The following is a 22976-nucleotide window of genomic DNA, read 5'->3' as shown; positions in this document are numbered from 1 at the left end:
ATTCAGGTTCCCTGCTGCATGACACCAGAGCAGCACCAGAACCTGTGGGAGGGAAACAGGAAACACAGTTTACAATGCCTACACAATGATACCAGTGATGCACACATGCACACATGCACACATGCACACGTGCACACGTGCACACATGCACAGGTGCACACATGCACACATGCACAGGTGCACACGTGCACACGTGCACAGGTGCACAGGTGCACACATGCACCCATGCACGCATGCACACGTGCACACGTGCACAGGTTCACAGGTGCACACATGCACACAGTTGCACACAGTTGCACACTTGCACACAGTTGCACACTTGCACACTACTCAGTATGTGAGATATCAATACACAGACACAGACACACCTGCATGCATACACAGAGCACTACTAAGTGAGCCTAATATTACTATTACTATCAAGACTATTAAAGGTATTGTTAATACACACTCACCAGCATGGATAGGCTGCATTGCTGTTACACCAGAGGGACCTGCAGAAGTGAGGAAATTAATGTCAGTGGGCACAACTGTGCCATTGTTACTGAGTATGATACAGGTCAGTAGTACAACAGTTGCCTTTCACAGGTCAGCTGCTGATATTGAGAATATCACACTTGCACATTAAATACTATGATGACAGCTACAAACCAAGGACACACCTCACACATGCATTAACTACCAGTGTACACAACAGTCAACTATGCATATGGCATATTAACCTGCACACTCGTAGTCTTGGTGCTGTGTGGCTCCAGCCTCCATCATAATGCAGGTTTGCTGCCATTGTTGTTATTGGTGGGCAGGAGCCACAGCACTTATGAGTAGTCCCTCCAGTCTGGTGAGTGGGGGATGTGTAGCCACCCCACCACCTGTGGCAACCTGTTGCCTGTGGATATCCGACACACGCTGATGGACATTTCTGATTAAATCACTGCAGTGATGTCGTACCTGCTCATATGTCCTTTTATGCATGCCTATGTCATTTACCTGACGGACCAGGTCTTGCCACAGTGCAGCCCTCTCCTGCTGATTCTGGCTGGTGTGGGAAAAGAGTATTGCATAATCCCGCACCAGGCTCTGGTGTATTTCCTCATCCTCAGCTGCAGAGTATGCTGGATTGCACTGAAAAAGGAAATAAAATGATATCAGCAAAATATGTCAGCAGAATTTGGCACACATACTACACATGCTACTCGACTGTTGTGATACAACATATCTCACATATATAGCATCTGTCTGTCTATTGGTGGATACACATGTAAATGGCCAGGTATCAGTGCTCAGCCAACAACTGTGCAACAGTACCTGGCACACTCCATACGACATACTACCAAACCCCAGCAGTCAGAACACTGATTCAGGTGCAAAGCACCTCCTCACTCTGGGGGTTTGTATCGAGGTACTGTATGGGGTACATCATCAACTACTGTGAGCTGACCACAAACTAATTGCCCTGGATATACATATCCCACCTCCACCACCAGCACAAACAACTACAGTGAATAACATTTCAAATGCAAACTTTACACTTCATAAGACTGAGATGGTATCCTTTAAGCCCACTGGGCCAGTGGAAGCCACAACCCACAATGCTGACTCCTTCACAAATGTTTTCTACGGACATCTCTGAGAATGCATGGATCATGCAATCCCATATAAGACTATGTAACACTAGCCTGACTACAGGATATGTACCTGTACACTGGCGTACAGCAGCAGTGGTTCCACTCCATAAAGGAGGCACCTCTACATACCAATACAATACAACACAATACAATACATTACAATACAATACAATACAGTATGCTATTGCCCCTGGGACTACAGCAGCATACTGTTCTGCTACCCTGACCATTGTGACACATGTGATGTGATGGTCCCTGCTCCTGTCAAACAGTTACACAGGGGACTCATATGGCATATTACCTATCTGACTAACATTCAGCTGGGGTATGTGTGACATGTACTCATGGGGAGTCTTGCTTCTTAACGCTGTGTGGTTTATTGCAGAGTATGTCTTATCTGTGGGTAGGAACCTGTACCTCCGCCATGTGCTCTCTACTGCGGTGTCAAGGACGACACACAGCGGTCATTTAGGTTGTGGGTGGTGTGAGGTGTTGTTATGGTTGTTGAACAGCTGTCATGGGTGTGACTTAAGTATGTAAATCCAGGACTGGTAACCTCTATGTGGGTACTATGTGTGTCCTCTGTGGAGTTGTCAGTCACTGTGCATTGGTAATGTGTTTGAGTGCATTGTCACAGTGTTGTACATGTCACTGTGTCCTTCTCCATATCTGTAGCTGTCATGTGAGGTACATACCATGGCAGCCATTGTGTGATGTGGAGGGGAACACTGACCTACATGTCCATAGCTGATACACCATGTCTGCTGACACATACCATGTGCAGGTATTCCAGGAATAGTGTGCCACTGTGACTATCATTGGGGGGACTATTGTACACATTTATGACCCTGTTCACCCCTGACACATGCAGTGGTGGGCAGCCAATCACATATCTGGTGGTTACTGGTGTAGGTGATTTGAAATGGTGTATGATACTCCAGTTTCGACACTGGTGTTCACTCCATGCCTTTGTCACCAGGCACCTGTTGCAATACATCTGTACACATGTGCCTCACTCAGAATATATATACATCTCTCTCTCTCTGTATATATATATATATATATATATGTATATATATATATATATATATATATATATATATATATATATATATATATATATATATATATATATATATATATATATATATATATATATATATATATATATATATATATATATATATCAATGTACATATATTGCTATAGATATGGAAAGAGGGGGGGAGTGTGACAGAGAGGGGGTGAGAGTGACAGAGGGGGTGGTACAGGGGGAGTGTGAGATCGTCATATACAGTCATATCTGTAGATAGTCAGATCTGTCTGTCTATGTATATGTATCTACATATATCTGTATGTTTCTACATATTCTATCTATCTACATCTGTCTATGTATTCCTACATCCCTCTCTATCTATGTATACATATATGCATATTATATATATATATATATATATATATATATATATATATATATATATATACATACATATATTGACATACATACGTATCCACATGAAAGATAGGTATATCAACATGTTTGTTTACAAAACTGTATACACACACTAACATACTGCTAAACATACATAACTGTGAAACCTACTTTGTACATTGCACTACACCCTACATTCAACCTACATTGATATGTGCACATGGATGCCCTCACATACATATGTATGTACAGCCTTCACTGATAGTTCCTGTATGTCCCCTGCCCTATGCACATCTTCATATACATATGGATACATACCAATGACACATATGGAGGGTTCACAGTATGTAGACTTTTACCTGTGTTTGTCACAGCTGCTTGCATTGCCTTTTGGTTTGGTGTCCTGCTGCTGCTCCAGTTGACAGATGTCAGCTTTCTAGTAGGTTTTGTTGAGTGTTTTAGTTTGTGTATGTTTCTCTCTCTCTCTCTCTCTCTCTCTCTCTCCCTACCTCCAGAGGGTGCAATGAAAGTATTGCATGTGTGGACTGGGAGTACAGCATGCTTTTGTAGGTATCTGCATATGTCCATGTGATGGCCTCTGCACCAATTGTTAGCCAGTATTTGCTAATTGCATGCAGCCAGTTGTGTACTGACTGCAGTTCTCACTGTGATTCCAGGACAGTGCTATAAAAAGGTATGTGAGATAGGCATAGCCCTTTCAGAGTTTAAGGGCAGGGACCATGCTGGTATGCTGTGGACACTGTTCTGTGAGTGTAAAGGTTAGTATCTCTCTTATATTTCTGGCTGTGTTGTAGATTAACATTTCTCCATTCATTTCTCCAGTTTCCTGTACTAAGTGTGTATGTACACTGACACCTAAGACTACTACTACTGTTAATGTGGGTGTGTGTGCTTTCCTGTGGGACATGTGGTGTAACTGGTATATAGCAGTTCCTATTGCACTTTGTTGCTATGGCTACAATATTTGCCCTTTACATTCACTGCTTGTATGCCTGCTAGATGTCTTGACTGTAGTGTGTTGCTGTGGCTTTCCTATTTTCCATGTACATTCACACCTTGGAATGCTTGCTATATCTGCTAGGGTGTTACTGCATGCAGTGTGGTCTGGCCATGGCGTGGGCCTTGACATCTATTAGGGTATTTGAGTATGCTGCTGAGCAGGCCCCAGAGACTCTCAGGTGCATCTTTTATCTGCCTCATGGAATGGTACATATCAGTGGGGTGAACCCATTAAATTGCCTGGTATTCTGCAGTTGTGACTGTGGGTTAGCATGAGCATATGTATTACTACACTATTTCCGACGTGCAAGTGGTGCATACTTTCAGTACTTCATAGTTACCATTGCATGTGTTGTAACACCTTTCTGCCTACTGTTTGTACATTTCACAGGGAGTCTGTGGGGCATTCCTGTAACTCAGTCACTGTTTCTATGTCTAGGCTCTTAACTATTCAAATATGGCAGTGTCAGACCTCTCAAGTGTACAGATATTTGCAGGATGTCCACATTTTTGCCTCATATTTTGGTCCATATCTCATAAACAGCTTTTTCTGGCAAATCACTCAGGGCTCAAGTCAGACTATAGTGACAAACATTTCAGTTTCAGACTTCATACCCTTCTAAACATCCAACATAATACAAAACCTGTTACTCTCTCAACTGTCTAAGTTTGTTGGAGCAATATTTGGAATGCGTCCCTGTTTTTGGGCCTTTGCTCCACATTTTTTATTACTTAGTCCGAATGTGTTGCTGTAAGAGGTTGTGGGGTATGGGCAGTGATTATCCTGCTGTGAGTATGTGTGTGGCTTGCAAGGTGCTACAGTGACATTATTACCTACTAGCTACCAACTAGCATGGCTGTTTCTGTTCACACATTACTATTATAGAAATCCACTACATTTGACAGTAAATATACATGACATGCTTTGAGTACTACACATCCTATATTCACTGTACATTCATTCCTACTATTGCATGATATATTTATTGTAGAACAATGTTCTGATATAACAGTCATGGCTTAGTGGTAAGTCATGCAGACTACTGTTTCCAAGGGCCTGGGTTTGGGACTGACAGTGGGATTTTATTTTGCTTTTGAGCAGACTACAGGCCTTGTCATTCAGAGTGACTAAGGCACTTTTAAGCAGTTGTAACCGGGTTAGCCCTGGTTTGCGTGGAGCTCAGGCATGCGCACTGGCGTTCAGCACCACGCACACCTGCTTACAACTGCTTAAAAGTGCTTACTCTTGCTCACACCCGCGCTAATTTCTTTGAAAGAAATGAAAATGGGGAGACAGGAAAGTGGTGAAAAAGGGGTCACAAAGAGGGTAAGACAGTAGGGAAATAAGCTTGGGTTTTGCAGGAGGGATGTAGGTAAGGCACATAGCTGTCCATTTCTTCATCAGCAACAGCTGTGCATATGTTTGTAATTTGGTGTAACATTTGAAACGTTCCACCCCTGAGAGAGGTGTAAGGACAACAATAATACTTGTTGTACAGCCAATTGTAATTGACAGCTTCCATGTCCAGCAGACATGTGTGCTAAATGGGCAGCTATGTATGGGGAGTTTTTTTTTTTGTGGTTACAGAGTGCCCTTTTTTTTTTTTCAGGTGAGAGTGGTATATCAGGTACAGGAAGTTGGTATAGCTGGAGAGGTAGGTTGGGTAGGTTAACAGACAAGACAAACAAGATGCATACAGGGGCAGTGTATGACACATGTGGGGGGTTATACAATTGACGGGGACGGATGTTTGGATATCTTGAGCCCATGAGCCCACAGATGGCAACAGTGGAACTGATATCCCCACCCATGGGCAGTTGCCACTGTGCCTTCACTGCCCAGGATGGGGCTGTGCTGGGGGCTGTGTAGGCCGGGCAGCAGGCACGCCCGTTAGTTGTGCCACCCATGCCTGAAGCTGGTGTAGGGGCCCAAGAACAGCGTCCCAGATCTCCCTACGCACCACAGTCCGGACATTACGGAGGGTGAGTGGATGTTCTCCTCCAGCCACACTTGCAGAGGGGGGACGAGCCCCATCCCCTGCAGTGCTTCCACCTGTAGGTGGCACAGGGCCACTGGAGGAGGGTCCGGCCTGGGCACTACTGCTAGGTGCACTCGCCAGCTGAGGAGGGAGAGGTGGGTCCGTTGGAACCTGCCTTCCCTGTCGTCCTATGTTTTGTATTATGTTATGACAGTTTGGGTTAGTAACGTACAATACCATTCACAATTAGTTGTAACAGCATGCATTAGTATTCCCATTAACCAAACACTCATATATTCAAACCATTGAACAACAAGTATAACACATGCATAATTTGAACAGCAATACACAGTCCAACAACATGCAGGGTTGATTGATGGCAACAGGCCATCAGGTTTGGATGTATGAACAGGGCAGATGCATCAACATACATGCAAATATGTATGAACCAACAGGACAAATGTCCAGGGGTGTTAATTGTGATTGCACATACCAATTTCACGTGGAATGGATTATATGTGGTTATAGGGTAGGGTGAAGAAAATGTAATTAACAACTTCAAATACCAATACATATGCTGTACATTTCTAATAGCTGCAGATATATACACACTACAGTTCTGCCTACAGTTTCTTATGTGATAACTACTTCAGGTTGGTGATAAGAATGTTACTGCTACATCAATATACATTTTCATTTTTATTCATACACATTCATATCTGGCTCTGTTCAGCTACATCATCCTGCTACATTTGCTTTATATAGCTATAGACAACTGTGGATGTTTGGTATTTCAGCAACCATACTATCTGCATATTGCAGACTGAGAGCAACATATCCAGATTTTGAGACACACATTCCAGCTGCGGTACCATTTTCAACACTTGTTACTGTTTGGTTCTGCCTGTCACATTCATTTCATTTTGTACTGACTGCAGTATACTTTATTCAGGAGTTATTACTACTTTATTGGTGGATTCATAACTCTTTCTCACACTCTCTCACATGTTTTATTTTTACAATTCAGGATGGTACTTAATTCTAGGCTTTATTGACATGTTTTACCTGTAGTTCTAACAATCCTTTCCAACAGTCTCACTTCTGTCATGTTTCTGTATTTCAACAGGGATATATTTCACATATGTGTTTTACTCAGCTTCTGCAGCTGTACTTTTCAGCCTGCTGCAGGTTATGTACTATTATATTACAGGTGGGACATCTTTATTTCAGACTTGTTTAATTTTTATGTTTGGATTACAGGCTGCATCACACTTTTGTAATCAAGCAATACTTGCAAACCCTCTTACACTGTTACTTGCACATTTTATTAATTAGTGACTACACTGCACTATTTTGCTAACTGTCATACTTGTATATTTATTTACAGTTACAGGGAGAGAATTACTGACCTGCCTGGTGGTGCAACCATGCCAGCCTATCGCCATAGGCTCTACGGTTCACAGAACAGACACCTGCAGCTGTAATATAAATAAAGTAATATTGGAATACACATCTCCATAATATCAGCTAGGTTAATTTCTTGCATAAATAATTACATGTAACTTACTCAGTAGTGGGGCATTGGGCATTTGCCGGGCCTCCTGGATCCAGTGGTTCAGTTGGTCCTGCTTCCATCTCTTCAGGTCCGCATGGTGGTGACTGACCTGCTCACCAGTCCTTGGTATCCCTGTGGCACTGGTGAGATCATGAGCCAACCAGTCCCACACCTCAGCCCTATATGCTCCCCACAGGACCTGGCCCTGCATGAGTTGGGCCTCATGATTGTGGACAAGGAGCCAAACCATATATTTGGACTCCTCAATGCCCCACCTCTGTGCTCAGAAGCAACTACCCTCACCTACACCTGACATTCTGGCTGCAAGTCAGTTCTATAATCGGTTATGCTGTGTATTCCTGCCTATGGGGCTTATATATACTGTTTTTCCCACACTTATCTGTGATTGGCCATTTTGGAATTGTATCAGCTTCACAAAACCTGCTTTGTCATGCTCCTCTTTCTAGTCATTCCTATATATATACTATTACTGCATTTCTAAGTGCAACTGTCATGGCTTAGTGGTTCAGTACCTTGACTATGGTGCATGGTATCCTGGGTTCGAACCTGGCCATTGCTTTTTATATTTTATGACTGTCTACACAGGTTAGGAGGTGTGTCTGTGTAAAGGCAGTTTTGATACAGCTTGCTCAACGTTGCCCGTCGGTTAGCTTGGCACGGCGCGCAGCTCCACACAAATGGGTTATGCTGGTTTACGCGTCATTTGGCTGTCAGCACGCATATTACGCTCAGCTCAGCTATGGGCACACAGTTTCAGCATGTTAAAACGCTGCTCAACCCTGGGCACTCATTTTACACCTGTTAAACCACTGCTCACCTACGGGCACTCATTTTATACCTGTTAAAACACTGCTCACCTACAGGCCGATGTACTCAACTTGTTAGACTGTAGCTCAGCTATAGGCACATCTGACATTTTTTTTTTTATTATCTCACATTTCTTCAAAATACATGGCCCATTTCATTACATTTTATATAAAATATAATTTTATATGTGTACATATATGTCAGGGACTTGTTTCGTGCTTATTTCACTAAAAAAAAAAATGATGTTGTGGGGGCTCGAACCATGACTGCCTACTCTTCAGCCAACGTCTCTACTGCTACGCTATTGCTTCTTGGCTTACTTTGCATATTTAGTTCTTATATGCTTTTCCACTGAATGCTAACTGTGGCTAAGCTACGGGCATGCCCACGCAAACGAGCGCACTCACGGGCAAACATCTTTACAATTTAAAAAAAAATATATAAGATGTTCATTTCTACATTTTATGTTTGTAGTCTGTGGGGGCATGTGTTGTGTTGTGTTTATTTACATTTACATGGACTCTGTCGTGGGGGTTTACTTTCGGGACTTTTACTCTTCTGGGGGAGTGTCCGTTTGCAGGGCTCAGCCTACGGATACGCCCTCTACTGTCTTCCACGGACCGTGTTAGCCTTAGGTGTGATTCAGCATGCCCTCATGCATATGCATGACATGCTGACGTCACACCGTTTAACTGCAGCCTCCGTGTAAACCTTGTAACTCTTACACGGAGGCTTTGTGAATCCTGCCCAATATCTATGGGACAATTCAGTAACTGTTCTGGATTGTAAGAAATATAGTCTTTTACACATATTAGGATAGATACTTTTTGTTGTTAACATCTGACACTGATGGACTGATGAAATTTCTGGAGTTGTTTGACAAAAAGAAGAACATTTATCTGTGGAATATTTTTTTTTTTACTAGAAGTAACTTAAATGCTAAAAAATATTACTTTGCAGTTTAGAACTGATGAACTGGAATGAAATGATTTTAAAAATTATTGAAGGGTCTGTGTAAACTGTTGACAATATTTTGAATGTTAGAGAAGAGATAATTTTTTGAAATGAAGTGTGGAGGGTGGAAGCTGATTTGAAATGTGGAAATACCATGGTGAAACACTTGACTGTTATTTTTGTGGCTAGTCACTGAGAGGCATTAATATATGCTGGCCAGACTAAATCATTTTTCTTTTGTGGTGCCTTTTCTCATGTATTTTATTATTGTGACACGGTACAATGTAAACCATGTGGTATGAAAGGATATACAGTAAGAAGGTGTGTGCCTAAATATAGGTTGCTTAAAAAGGACACCTTTGAATGGATTGTCAAGAGCAAACAGTAAATAATGAAAAAGAAGGGGAAGTGAAAGAAAAATAATACATGAAGTAGGGCACCTAGAGGCTGGGAGAGAGGAAAAACTAGGTGAAAAAATATAAAAGATGAAAAAATATGAAGGGTAAAATGCAGAGAGAGAAAGAGAGTTCATGCTAGAAGCTATGTCAGGATAAGGGGTTGACCAATATATTTAGATTCAAGGACTACCTGTGCATAACCCCCCCCCAAAAAAAAAATACATTGGGGAATAAGTAAAAATAAGAAAACAAAATGTTAAAATATTACCTAAACTTAAAAAAAGCAACAATTTTGAGTACTTCCAGTAAATGTGAATAGTATTATTAATACTGTAAGAAAAGTAATGATACTGGAATGGTGTGATAAATATGATGTGGAAGTTATTCTGTTATAAGATATAAGATTCCTTACAAATGAACAAAGACTGCAAACAAACATTGTGGGGTAGAAATATAATATGGAACTTAAGAAGTGAACATTGTTCTAGAGTTGCTGCATGATATAGAAAAACAGTTCAAATACTAAATGTAACATTAGTAATAATGGGAGGTTTAACTGTTGTAGATGTGAGGTAGAGAGAACATGTTTGCAGAATTATAGCATTATATGCATACTATTAATAGTGAAAGGGAGAATCTGTTTCATAAAATATTAGACTAGGTGGTGGTTAACATCAAAATTATAGTTACAGGGGACTTTGTGATATAAGGGAAAAATGAAAAAAGAAAGAGAAAGATGTAAACAATACAGGCAGTTATAAAATATAATTTAGCTGTGTGGAACAAAAGTCAATGAACTTACAGAAGGGGGCATTCAGAAATGAAATGTATTATTTTGTATGATCAAAAGTCTTTGGGGTATCACAAGATGATACAGTCATGATGGGTATTTCAAATCATTTAGCAATATGGATGAAGGTGATGGAGGAAAGGGAGTATATTAAAAAGTAAAGGGAATAAAAAGACAAATGAGAAATTATGGGATGATATTGGGGAGTGGTAAAGTATTGTAGTTATGGAAGGATCATATAACCATGAAGGACTGCTATAAAAAAATGGTCTGAACAGTGGACTGATTTTTTTTCTAAAAAGTATAAAAAGTATTTTTTTAATGGCAGGATGATGTAAGAAAGCAAGACAAAGTAAAGTACGGGGAAAATTATAGAAATAGAGAGGAGAATTTAGAGAATAATACAAAAGAGTACTGTAATATGGAAATTGTATAAACAAATTAAGAAAAAGGCCATTACTGTTTAGGAAAATATATTACTTACAAGGGAGAAGGGAGAAGGTATCTGCATATTTGGGTAAAATAGTAAAGGAGGATCTTAGTATAATGAGGGAAACAAAAATGTAAAAGGGGAGGTAAAAAGAACACAAGAACAAATTATGAGTATTGTAGTACAGTGGAAAATATGTATAAGAGTAAAAAGAAGGAAAGTAAGAGAGAATGGAAAGTAAAAAATTCCTAGTTAAGGAAAATTTTGAAAAAGAAATTACTATTTGTGAATCAGTATCAAGTTCAGATTGTATAGGGTATGAAATGTGTTAGCAATTAATGGATTGATAAAGTGTTTTGCAAATTTACTGAATGAATGGTTGAAGAAAGAGTTTGCTTATGAAGAGTTATGAAAGGGGATATTACAATTTATATGAAAGAAAGATGAGAAGAATGAAATAAAAATACATCACACTAAATAACACAGACTATATTTTTATGAGAATACTACAGAGGAGAGTGGAGGTAATGATGAGGGAAAGTATGGAAGAATGTATTTATGGTATAAAAGAGAGGGGATGCCAAGAATTCAGTTGGTTGTGAGAGAAATTGTGGATGATATTATAAGTAAAACAGAAAATGTGAAACTTATGATAGGTGGCAGATAAAGATCTGGATAGGTGATACAAAAGTAGGTGGCAATTCCAGCAGTTTTGACATACACAGATGATATAGTTGTAGTTACTAACAAATAAATATGGATGAGGGAAGTGTTGCTTTACCTGAATAGATGTTTAAAAGGAATGGGAAGGACCCTGAATAAACTTAAAAGTAAGCATTTTGGTGATGTGATGAAAATCGGGGATGTGTATTTTTCAATGAATGGCGTGCCTTTGCTAGGGATAACATTTGGTAAAAATTATATAATTATGATGCAATGCGGTGTTTGATAAAAATATGAAAGAAATATGTCTTCTGTGCAGGATATATAGATTAGCAATCAGAAAACAAGTTTATCTGGTGAATTCTGTATTTATGGGAAAATATCATATATGTCAAATGTAAACATATGATCTCGCTAAAATGTGAAAAGGAAATTGTGCAATTGGTGTTTTCTTTCATACAGGGTTCAAGATTAAATTCTGTGAAAGTAGGTGTGTTGTATATGAGTAAAGATGAATGGAGACTGGGGTTCCTAAATCCAGTAGTTTATTCTGATTCTTGAAACTTGTATAGAGTATTTTAGTGTGTAAAGGAAGGCAATGAGAAATTAGTAGCAAGAATGTCTAACTGTAAATACAAATTTCTAGGAGATGAGAATAAGAAAAAGATTAAATGGATATGTAAATGAAGAAATTAAAAAATATCATGACAAATATTAATATAGAAAATTAAAATTGATTATACAGAGAAAGATAGAAGGGAATGGTATGATAATGCAATAAAGAAATGTTATAATGTAAATTCATGGTAAAATTTACCAGAAAGCATTATCAAAGTCATTACATTTAAAAAAAACATGTAAAAATTGGTTAAACTCTGGGAAAAAGTTGTGTGAAGAATTTTTTTTGACAATATTAATGACATAAACAATATAGATATGAACATGATTATGTATGAATATTATAAGAGTAAGAAGAAATAATATGTGAGAAGGGTAGATAAAAAATATTTTATGTAATACGGGTTATTTGGAATGAAAGATTGAATGAAATTTTGTTTAATGGGTACTGGACTCTTTTCAGCCATGACCCCAGCTATAACGAGAAGACAAACAGTTAAAAGAGTAAGTATACAAAGAAAAAAAATTGTATAAGGTCAGAATTATATAATCAAATCTGGATAGCTAAGATTATGAATAACACTGTGGATAAATCACTGCTGTCAAATGAAAAAAACATATGATTAAGTATTATCAATAAAATGTTGGATTTTGGAAGATACATTGTGAAAAATTAGATTATGGTCATGGAAAGAGTCAGAGTCAAATATGGAAGAATAACATGGGTTGTTCTAAAACATGATAAATAGTAAAAGCAGAAATGTGTGCATATGTGCCTGTAAATATGTGCATTTTGTAAATATGCAAATATGTAAATAATGTTTAAGTTGTCTTAAATAAAAGACCCCTACTCCTTTTGATAGGTACCATGGGATCTTTTACATCAACCTAAGCTATTACTAGCTTAAGCAGATGAGAAATTGGTTTAATGTCTCTTCCAAAGGAAGACACACTCAGGAGTATAGTATCCCACCGCCTTATGCCTCACTGAAATGCCAACAATCAATCTACCGTATGGTAGAATAGAACCCTTAACCTTTTGCACCGATGGTGAGTTGCTACCTGATGTACCTGAGACAATATTACATGGCTTTACAATGAATCTTATTAGAACATAAAAGATGGGAAATCTAAAAATGTCTTCCAAGCCTGAATATCTTTTAAGATTTTACATTTTACATAAATTCATAGCTTTAAATATTTGAGGAAAATGCTTGTCTGCATATGTTCCTGTGGGTGCTAGACAAAGCAAGAGTGGTACACCATAAAACTAGAGCTCATCAATTTTTATTTGTTATTTTTGCTTTAATTTTGTTAATCCGGCAGGTGGACTGGTCAAAAGACCCTTTTTAGTCACAACTCCAGCCCAGAAATGGAAAATAAATGGTTAAAAGACTAAGTACACAAAGGAAAATAATTGTAGGGCCTCAAGATTATATATTCAAATCTGGATAGCTAAGATTAGGAATAACAGTGTGAATAAATCATTGTTGTCAAATGAAAAAAAAAACTGTAAGACTTAAGTATTACTGAGTCAAATTTTGGAATTTGGAAGCCATATTGTGAAAAATTATATTATAGTTGTGGAAGGAGTGGAGGGTCATTTATGGAAGAATAAAAATGAGAATATCATAAAAAAATGATAAATAGCAAAAAATAGAAATGTGTACAAATGTGCCTGTAAAAATGTATATTTTGTAGCTACGCAAATATCCAACTATTTTTTTTTATATATTGTGTTAAATAAAGGACCCCTACTGTTTTTGACAGGTGACATTGCATCTGTTACATCCACCTAAGCTCCCACCAACTTAAGCTGTAGGACTTCAGTTTAATGTCGCATCCAAAGGAGGATACATTCAGGAGTGCAGAATGTCAAGCATTTTTTTTATTTCTGACTTATGAATCTTCCTGCTATAGATGGGTAGAAAGTATATAATCTTATGAATGGAGACTTTTTTTAAGGGGATTCATAATTCAGGGAAGAAACAATTGGCATGTAGGAGAATGACATATATTTTCTTTGACTGTGACAAGGAGATTTACTTTGAGTATGGTAGAATAATTTAGTTTCAGGAAGAGTTTTGGTATGCTAAGATGTTTTATAGCTTTCCAAAATTGTTCAGGTTGACCTAGATGCAACTGAATTTAAGAAATACGGGGTGCTTAATTGAGTTAAAAATATGGGATATTTCATCTTACTTAAAATAGTTAAACTGTTTAAAATAATGATGCTTGCTAGCAAATGGAATAAGTCGGGCCATGTCTAATTTAAGATTTTGTTTACTCATGTTACCCAACTAAATAACAATCCAGCACAGTTTTGCATGTAAATACACCTCAATCTCCAGAAATCAAGTTTAGTTGAGGTGCTTGGAGTATGTTTTCTTTTCAATAAACTTTTGTTTTTCTTATTTTATTGTTTTCTAGTAATTATTTGTAAATTTATATTTCAACTGATTAGATTTGGTCGGTAGTTTTCACTTGCTCAAGAACTAAATAAGCATTATAAATCTATTCACTCAATATGAAAAAATCTGAGCATATTGATATATAATGGTTTAAAAGTCTTAAATCATTTCCCTGTCTTGGCAAACCCCAAATGGAAGACATCATCAGGCATAGTATCTTCTTCAGAAAGCTTCATTTGTTTTCTAGAAATGTCCTAATCAGTAGTTACTCTTTTATGGTCAATATTATCAAAACAGCAACTTTTAAAGCATGACCACAATTTATTTATTTCAAGGCCAAAGCTTGGAATAGTAACTTGAATAAGGCAGTTAGATGACTTAGCCTGTCAAACTCCTATAATATTTGTATTAAAATTTCATACATCCTCAGCTTGTATCACAGTGCTATAATACCTGCACTAAAGTTCATATTTTAGCAAACTGGTGTCACTCTATGGGACTGGATAATCATTTATTCACTTGGGGTCTGGCAATGGACTTGTCCCTATTTCCTTTATTCACCTGGGGTCTGGCAATGGACCTGTCCCTATTAGGGACATTTTAATATAAATATGCCTCTTTCTCCAAAATATGTAAATACATGGATGGACAGGATAAAAGTAATTCATGTAGTTCCCTGGTAACATTAGCTTTGATAATATTAAAGTAGATGGAAAATGTAAAACCTGTAACTTTAATGAGAAAATTTAGTTAGGTTTGTGTCACAGAGGGATGAAACACTGTCAAAGACACAGTCAGCTTAAGGTCAATTAGACATCTGGGTTGTAGAAAAGTGTGTGAGGTAAGCATAGATGTAATAAGGCAATAGTTGTTCATCCCTCTCTGGGACATGCATGCCTAGAGTGCCTGCTTCATGTCAGAATCTCCAGTGAAGACCAGAGATCACACAGTTCAAGGCTCCAGAGAGCACCCCTGCACTACCAGGTTATAACTCATACCACACTTTTTGGCCATGTAACCTGGACCAGAACAGCAAAAGCGGAGGTGTGTCCATATTCATTAAGGATATTCACACCTCCAGGCTAGTTGCTCAGCATAACGCAGCCGAGGTTATCCAAGTGCAACTAACTCTGGGAAAAACTGCAATCCAAATTGTAGCTTGCTACAGATCACCCACCATGCCCCAGGATTCCCACTCCTTTTTTCTTGATGTACTGGAAAATATTAGGGTTCAACCAAACACCTTAATAATGGGTGATTTCAACTACCCCACCATTAACTGGGAAAACTACTCATGTATCATCTCCTTCACTCAACGCTTTCTGGAATTCTTAAACTCCAGTGCCCTGGATCAGATTATCCACACCCTCACCGGGGGCAACAATATCCTAGATCTAGTCATTACCAACATGAGTAACTAGTGTTTCACACCTGAAGTCAATGCCTCATTGGTCCGATCTGACCATAAGCTAATTACCATAGATATCCACATCCTTCCCCCACCCCCCATTAAGGAAACCATGGTAAAAAATGTATCCAAAGCCAACTTCATGCTTCTGAAGACAGAAGTGGTGAACTTCATGACACCCATGCAGATGGACAATACAGTTATGACTACTATATCCTACACAATTGCACTTTAGAAGCACTTACATGAGTGCATGGACCATGCTATCCTAAACAGAACCAAGTCACTATCCTCCAAAAAAAGGAAGCCAATCTGGGGGTCACCTGCCATAAACAAACTGTACAACAGAAGGAAGAAACTGTTGCAAAAGAGAGTAAAATCCCATGAGTGGAGGAGCTCCCTGGTCAGCCTCAGTAAGAAGCTGTGATCCCTGATAAAATCCTCCAAAGCTAGTTACGAAAACAAAATTGCCACTGATTCTAAAGACAACCACAAAGCATTCTATACCTATGTCAAAAATCTCAATGGCAACACTCAGATCTGCTTTGAGTTACAGCACAATGGCACTAAATATACAGACCCAACTGATATTGCCAGCATCCTGGCAGATAGGTTCAGTGCTAACTTTACCCCCTCTCAACCCCTAAAGAGCCCATCTCTATACCTTAAGAATGCAAAGTTCCTGTAATCATGGCTGCACAGGTAAAAACCACACTCTCCAAAGCCAAGAACACAGCATCCATAAGACCAGACAACATCCCAGGCTGCATTCTACAGGAACTACAGAACAAACTGGCACCCACAATCATAGCCTCACCTCAGGCTTTGTGCCTGATGAATGGTGCACAGCGACGGTTATCCCACTCCACAAGGGGGGAGCCAACACGGACCATGGGAACTACCGCCCCATTAGCCTGACGAGCCTGGTCTGCAGGGTCATGGAATGTATCATTATGGAACTTATAAATAAATACATTGGTGATCTCCAAACTCTGGTCCCCACCCAGTTCTGTTTGTAAAAGGCAGATCATGTCTTCTAAACCCGATAGACATCTTTGAAGCAGTCACCAAAGCTGTAGACAAGGGAAAGGTGGTTCACACAGCCTATCTAGATCTTGCCAAGGCTTTCAACACCATCCCACTATCTGGAATTATAGAGAAACTCACTAAACTATGTATAAATCCCTATGTCACAAGATGGGTTGCCAACTGGCTCACTGACAGAACCCACACTGTGAAAGTAGCAGACTCCAAATCCGACTTCAGACCAGTGACAAGTGGAGTACCACAGGGTTCAGTCCTGGGTCCTGTCCTGTTTGGTATCTACTTCTCTGAAGTACAGGCTAACACAGAAGGTCTTTGGCTAATGAAGTTCACAGATGACTGCAAACTAGGAGACATAATCAAAACTCCTAATGAGGTGGACATCCTACAAAAGGGCCTCACTGAGACAGATGCCTGGTGTCAAAGCCATGGCCTCAAGCTCAATGCCAAAAAGTGCATTGTCATCCCCTTTGGTAAAAACTCTGTACCCATGAACTACAACATAGGCAGTAGTATACTTAACACCGAAAGTGTGATAAGAGACCTTGGGACCTTGGGACTTTGATAATCACATTGCCACAGTAGTCAGGAAATCCTTCTACGTGGCACACCTCATCACAAAAGGTTTCTCATCCAGAAAAAAAGAGGTAATTATTCCCTTCTACTCATCACTCATTAGACCCATTATAGAGTACAATACCCCTTTTGGTATGTACCTCACAAGACATCTACAACATCTGGAAAGGCCGCAGAAATACCTCACAAAGAGGATTATCAGCCGCAAACAGATGCCCTATGCAGACCATCTCAAAAAACTCCAGCTTTACTCCATCACATATCGTCTACTCAGAGGTGATCTCTGCCTAACATACAAAGCTATGTCAAACCCAGAGCTGTTGGACATGCTCCACTTAAATAAATCCCAATCCCTCCAAGCTACATGCTCTAGGGTCCTAAACCTTGTCACCACAATAAACAGAACATGCCAGAGGGATAGATTCCTGTCCCAGAGACTTCCCATACTCTGGAATAAACTACCTATCTATATCAAACAAAGCTCCTCATTAGACTCTTCAAGAAAAATCTTGATGATTGGATGGGAAATAGGAAATTCACCCCGGGGATCATCTCTGTGGCTCTGCTTGACAGTGGCAGAGGAAAATAATTTACTTGGGTGGCAAAAGCCAGGATACCTTTTTGGCTGGGCTTGTATAGGCTCCAGGGCTGATAGCCTAGTACCTACCTATGAACCTATGAACCTATAAACCAGAGGTACCTTTCTGTAATGGAGAAGTGAGTTTTTTCTGGAGAGTTCATTACTCACACATTTGAATAACATGCACTTGCTAAGGCCCATTGCATGCTGAACCATTCAATGCTTAAGCACATGCAGTGGGTATAGTGCGCAAGCAACATAAAAATTCACTAGTGGCTGCCTGGATAATGACAACTCTATGAATGGATTCACCTGGATTAGGGGTGGATGTATGGGAAATTGGCAATTATCCTGATGGTTGGCAGGAGTGGCTGGCTAGTAAATTACAACTTACTATTGACTACACATTTGTTAAGGTTTAAGAGAAATATGATTAATGAATAAAATTATTGAAATATATAATGTTAAGATCTCATTTAGTAGCAACTTCCTTTCAAGTCATCACATACCTAGTTGTCATTCATTAACTCACTGATTCAATTTCCTTGACTTTGTGCTTCTCTCGCCATGCTTGTTCTCAAAAAAATAAATAAATAAAATAAAATAAAAGAGTGAGTCTGCAGTTTGAGCAAGTACTCTGTCCACCCTATTGGATACTGGCAATTTCTCCTTGGTAACAAGCAAGAGGGTGTGGAGCCAAAATTACTAAAATAGTATAGAGGAGGAGGAGTTAATAGTATTTTTAAGCAAGGAAGTCACTAATATGGGGGAGGTTACCTAAAAAATGATTAATGATTCATTTTGGGAGATGAATTCTTTGTAGCGCATGGAGCTTTATCTGCTCTGTGTACTAGTTGTTAAAAAAGTGATTTGTAAGCTTTCAAAGCTGTAAAGCACTTAGTGAGCACTACCATAAATATAATGTAACACATTTTCTTATGAATCCCTAATTTTCTGCAACATTATTGGCATGGACAGCAAGCAGAAACATGTATTTTTAATTATGCTGCTGTCATTTCCTTGCCAGTACTGCAAGTTTAACTTTTTAGAATGATACCCAGTCTTAACAAGTAAAGCAGGTGATGCATACAGGTTAGAATAGTTTGTTAGATGTTTTACTTTTTTTTTTTTTTTTTTTAATGTTCGAGATTCCACAATCTTGAGATTCTAGTCGTGTGGATTTAAAGTCTCGGGACTGTGGAATTTCGGTATTCCGTAGTGATCCTATCTATTTATCTAGATGTATATATATATATATATATATATATATATATATATATATATATATATGGGTCTACTTCATATAAACAAAATCCCACTTACCCTATTTTCATAACATTGAGCTGAGAACACCGAAAGTCCACAACACCGACCGCTTGAAGCACTGACGTTTAACTGAAGGTAAGGAACACACTGGCCAACTAGACAAACAAACAGAAACGGAAGCAAAGAAAACACACCCAAGTGGGGGGGCTCATTTTCTATGATGCTTTGGGGCTCATTTTCCAATCTTTTTCAGCTACATCAGTATTATAATGTTTGCACAGTCCCCAGTGCGACAGTCTTGCCACCTTATTATGCCTTTCAGTATACAGTCCTTCTGCCATTAGTATATCAAAACCAGCAACAAGGTGTGTGACTGTTTCCAATTCTGTTTTACAAAACCTACATTTGTCTGTTTCTCCCACATGTTTAATGGACTTGTTAAACCAACATATAAGTAGCCCACTCTCTTGCATCATCAATATTAACCTTTCAGCTTTTGGTTTGAATTCATCTCTCCTTAACCATTCCTGCATTTGATCCTGATCAACATGAGGTTCTTCCAGGAGTTTCTATACTTGCAACTATATTTATGCATTTTTCTCATTTCTTGCTTTCTCATCTGATCTTTTACCTTATATTCTTTCTTTTTTTTTGGCACATTCAGTTCCTGCCTGATTTTATCTACTTCTGGTTTGATTTGCATTCCTGCTCAATGCAGAGATGCTTCGGCTAGACTAAGAAGTCATCTTAGATTTATTCTCCTCATGTTTCAAAACTTTCACTATTTTTGTGTATCTTGTGAGGTCAGCAGATATGCCTGCAGTGTCAAATTGCAGATCTATACATGTAATCAATTTCAAAGAGGCCTATACTTCTTTCAGAATGGGAAATATATAATCTTGGTATGGACTGATTTTTATAAATCATTTGAAGAGAATGAAGCATCCTTCTTGTTTTCCTCTCTAATCTATCCAACACCTTTTGGGGGCCAGTCAGTCACTTCAAGACTGTAAGTTAGGACAGGAAGAGCAAATTAGTTTATAGCTTGGACTTTTTTCCTAGATGTCAATGCTGTTTTAAGTATTAATTTAAGCCTTCTAAAATATTGTTTTCTGAGTTTTATTGACATTTGTTCATGTTTTATTATTGACCTTTCATCAATTCCTAAATATTTATACATTCCCTCTCAAATATTTTATACCACATTCCTTTCCCAAATTGATGTTTTCTTGGTGCTGTAGCTTTGCTCCTTTAAAGGTTGTTTTTGCAAATTTATCAGTACCAAATGACATTGTTATAGCATCTGAAAAAGTTTTAACTACTTGCAGTTGTGCTTTCAGTTCCTCATCTGATGAGCTATACAGTTTCAAATCATCGACAAAGAGAAGATGAGAAGTCTTTACACTTTGTTGCTTTCTGGGAGTCAAATTGTAGCCATGACCTAATCTGTTAAACAGACAGCTTAGTGGGCTAAAGGCAAGGCAAAAGAGCAACAGTGACAGGGAGTCACTCTGGAATATCCTCCGTTGGAGTTTTATCCCTGGAATAATAATTTATCCTTTATCATGGCTTAACTGAAAAGTGGTTTGCCACTGTTTCATGGTTGCTGTGATGTAGTTTATCAGTGTAGGGTGTATATTATACATTTTTAAGCACTCTTTTATCCATGAATGTGGGATACTGTCAAATGCTTTTTTGTAGTCAATCCATGCTATACTTAAATTCTTCCCCTTTTTACAGTTCTCCACTATGACTTTATTTAACAACAAATAATCCTTTGTTCCATATGACTTTCTTGTATTGCCCTTTTGTTCTCTTGCCATAATTGAGTTTTCTTCTAAATGACTATAAACTCTGTCGGCATCAATTCCCATGTATAGTTTATATGTTGTCAGAAGGGAAGTTATTAGTCTATAATTTTTAGGGTAGCTTGCAGGTTCACTTTTAAGTAGGAGCATTGTTTTTCCTGTTGATAGCCAGGTTGGTGTCTGTTCAGGGTACACATATAAATAATTCTTACTCATGGCTAAATCTTCGTGCAAAGATATTAATACTTTTAACCAGAAGTTTGGTACTGCATATGGGCCTTGGGTTTTCCAATTAGAGCCTCTTCTTAACTTTGTTTCAATCTCTCTGGCCGTTACTTCATCCCATTTCATATCCTGTACCTTTGAACTTCTTATTCTTTCTTTTATTTCTTCTATCCATTTAGCATCTTTGCCCTAACCGGGAAAAAGCCGAAAGAAGAAGAAGAAGTTAAGTTACACAGGATCTTCATAAATACATCTCCAAAATGTATCTATTGCTTCTTTTTTTGGTGGTCTTTCAACTCATTTCACCTTGTTTCCCAATTCTCTATAAAACTTTTGGATCATCAATAAATTGCTTATTTTGTACTTTTCCTTTATATTTGTCTATGTATCTGCTAAGTCTTTCTGCCTGTGCTGATATTTTTAGTTTCTTATTTGTGATAGTACACGATAAATCCTGATCCGTTATAATACTGCATATTGCTTTTATCATGTCTATCTTTCTATGCATTTTTGTTGAACTATTCCCTCTTTTATACTCTTCAAACAGTGACACTTATTATTTTAATTGCTTTATAGTTTTCTTTATTCATTATTTCCATTATGTTATTCAATTTCTAGCCTTCCTTTCCCTTACTATCCTGTGTTCTTGTGGTAGAATTTTATCTGTTATTACTTTAGCTGCACAGTAATATATTCTGTTTACTTCTGTTATATCACATGGATCTCTATGGACAGTCCTAATTACTGTGTTCATTTCTTTTATCAATCTTTTAAGTTTTGGGGTTTTATTGACCTTCTGCAGTCTATGTCTTTCATTGATCTTAATGTCTATCTATCGCTATTAAATCAAGAAAATCTTCTCTTAGCTCATTTTCTTATAAACTGAAGGCATATGTTTTGGTCTCCATTTTCTGTGGGCATTCTATAGAAAGTTCTATAGCATTTTCCTGTGGCACATTCTCTTCAATTTCATCCTGTATCATCCATTGCTCTGTTATATGCGAACTCACTAGTCTATTACTTCTCATCACTGACTGTGTCAGAGTTGCCACAGTTTCTTGTACCTTCCCTTGCTGTCCAACTTCAAGTGATCATTTATATTGGTTTCCTGTGGAAGACTCCAAAATATCTTCATATGGCAATTGATCAGTTGCTTCCAATTCCACTGGTTTCTCCTTAATTTGGATTTCAATTTCTCTATCCTGCTCTGATGCTTTCTGAGTTAGATTTTCTACACTGAATCCTTCACTTCACAGGTACTCCATAACTTCAATTTCCATTTCTTAACTTCTTCATTACTCATCTTTTCTACTTTTCCTCTTTGTCTTCTTATTTTTTATATTATAAGGTTTTCCATGTCTGA

The sequence above is a fragment of the Protopterus annectens genome, chromosome 1.part0 (genome assembly GCF_019279795.1).
Source record: "Protopterus annectens isolate FY-2018-M chromosome 1.part0, PAN1.0, whole genome shotgun sequence".
Classification (NCBI taxonomy): Eukaryota; Metazoa; Chordata; order Ceratodontiformes; family Protopteridae; genus Protopterus; species Protopterus annectens.
The sequence above is the reverse complement of the archived record's forward strand: the minus strand, read 5'-3'. Positions refer to the sequence as shown.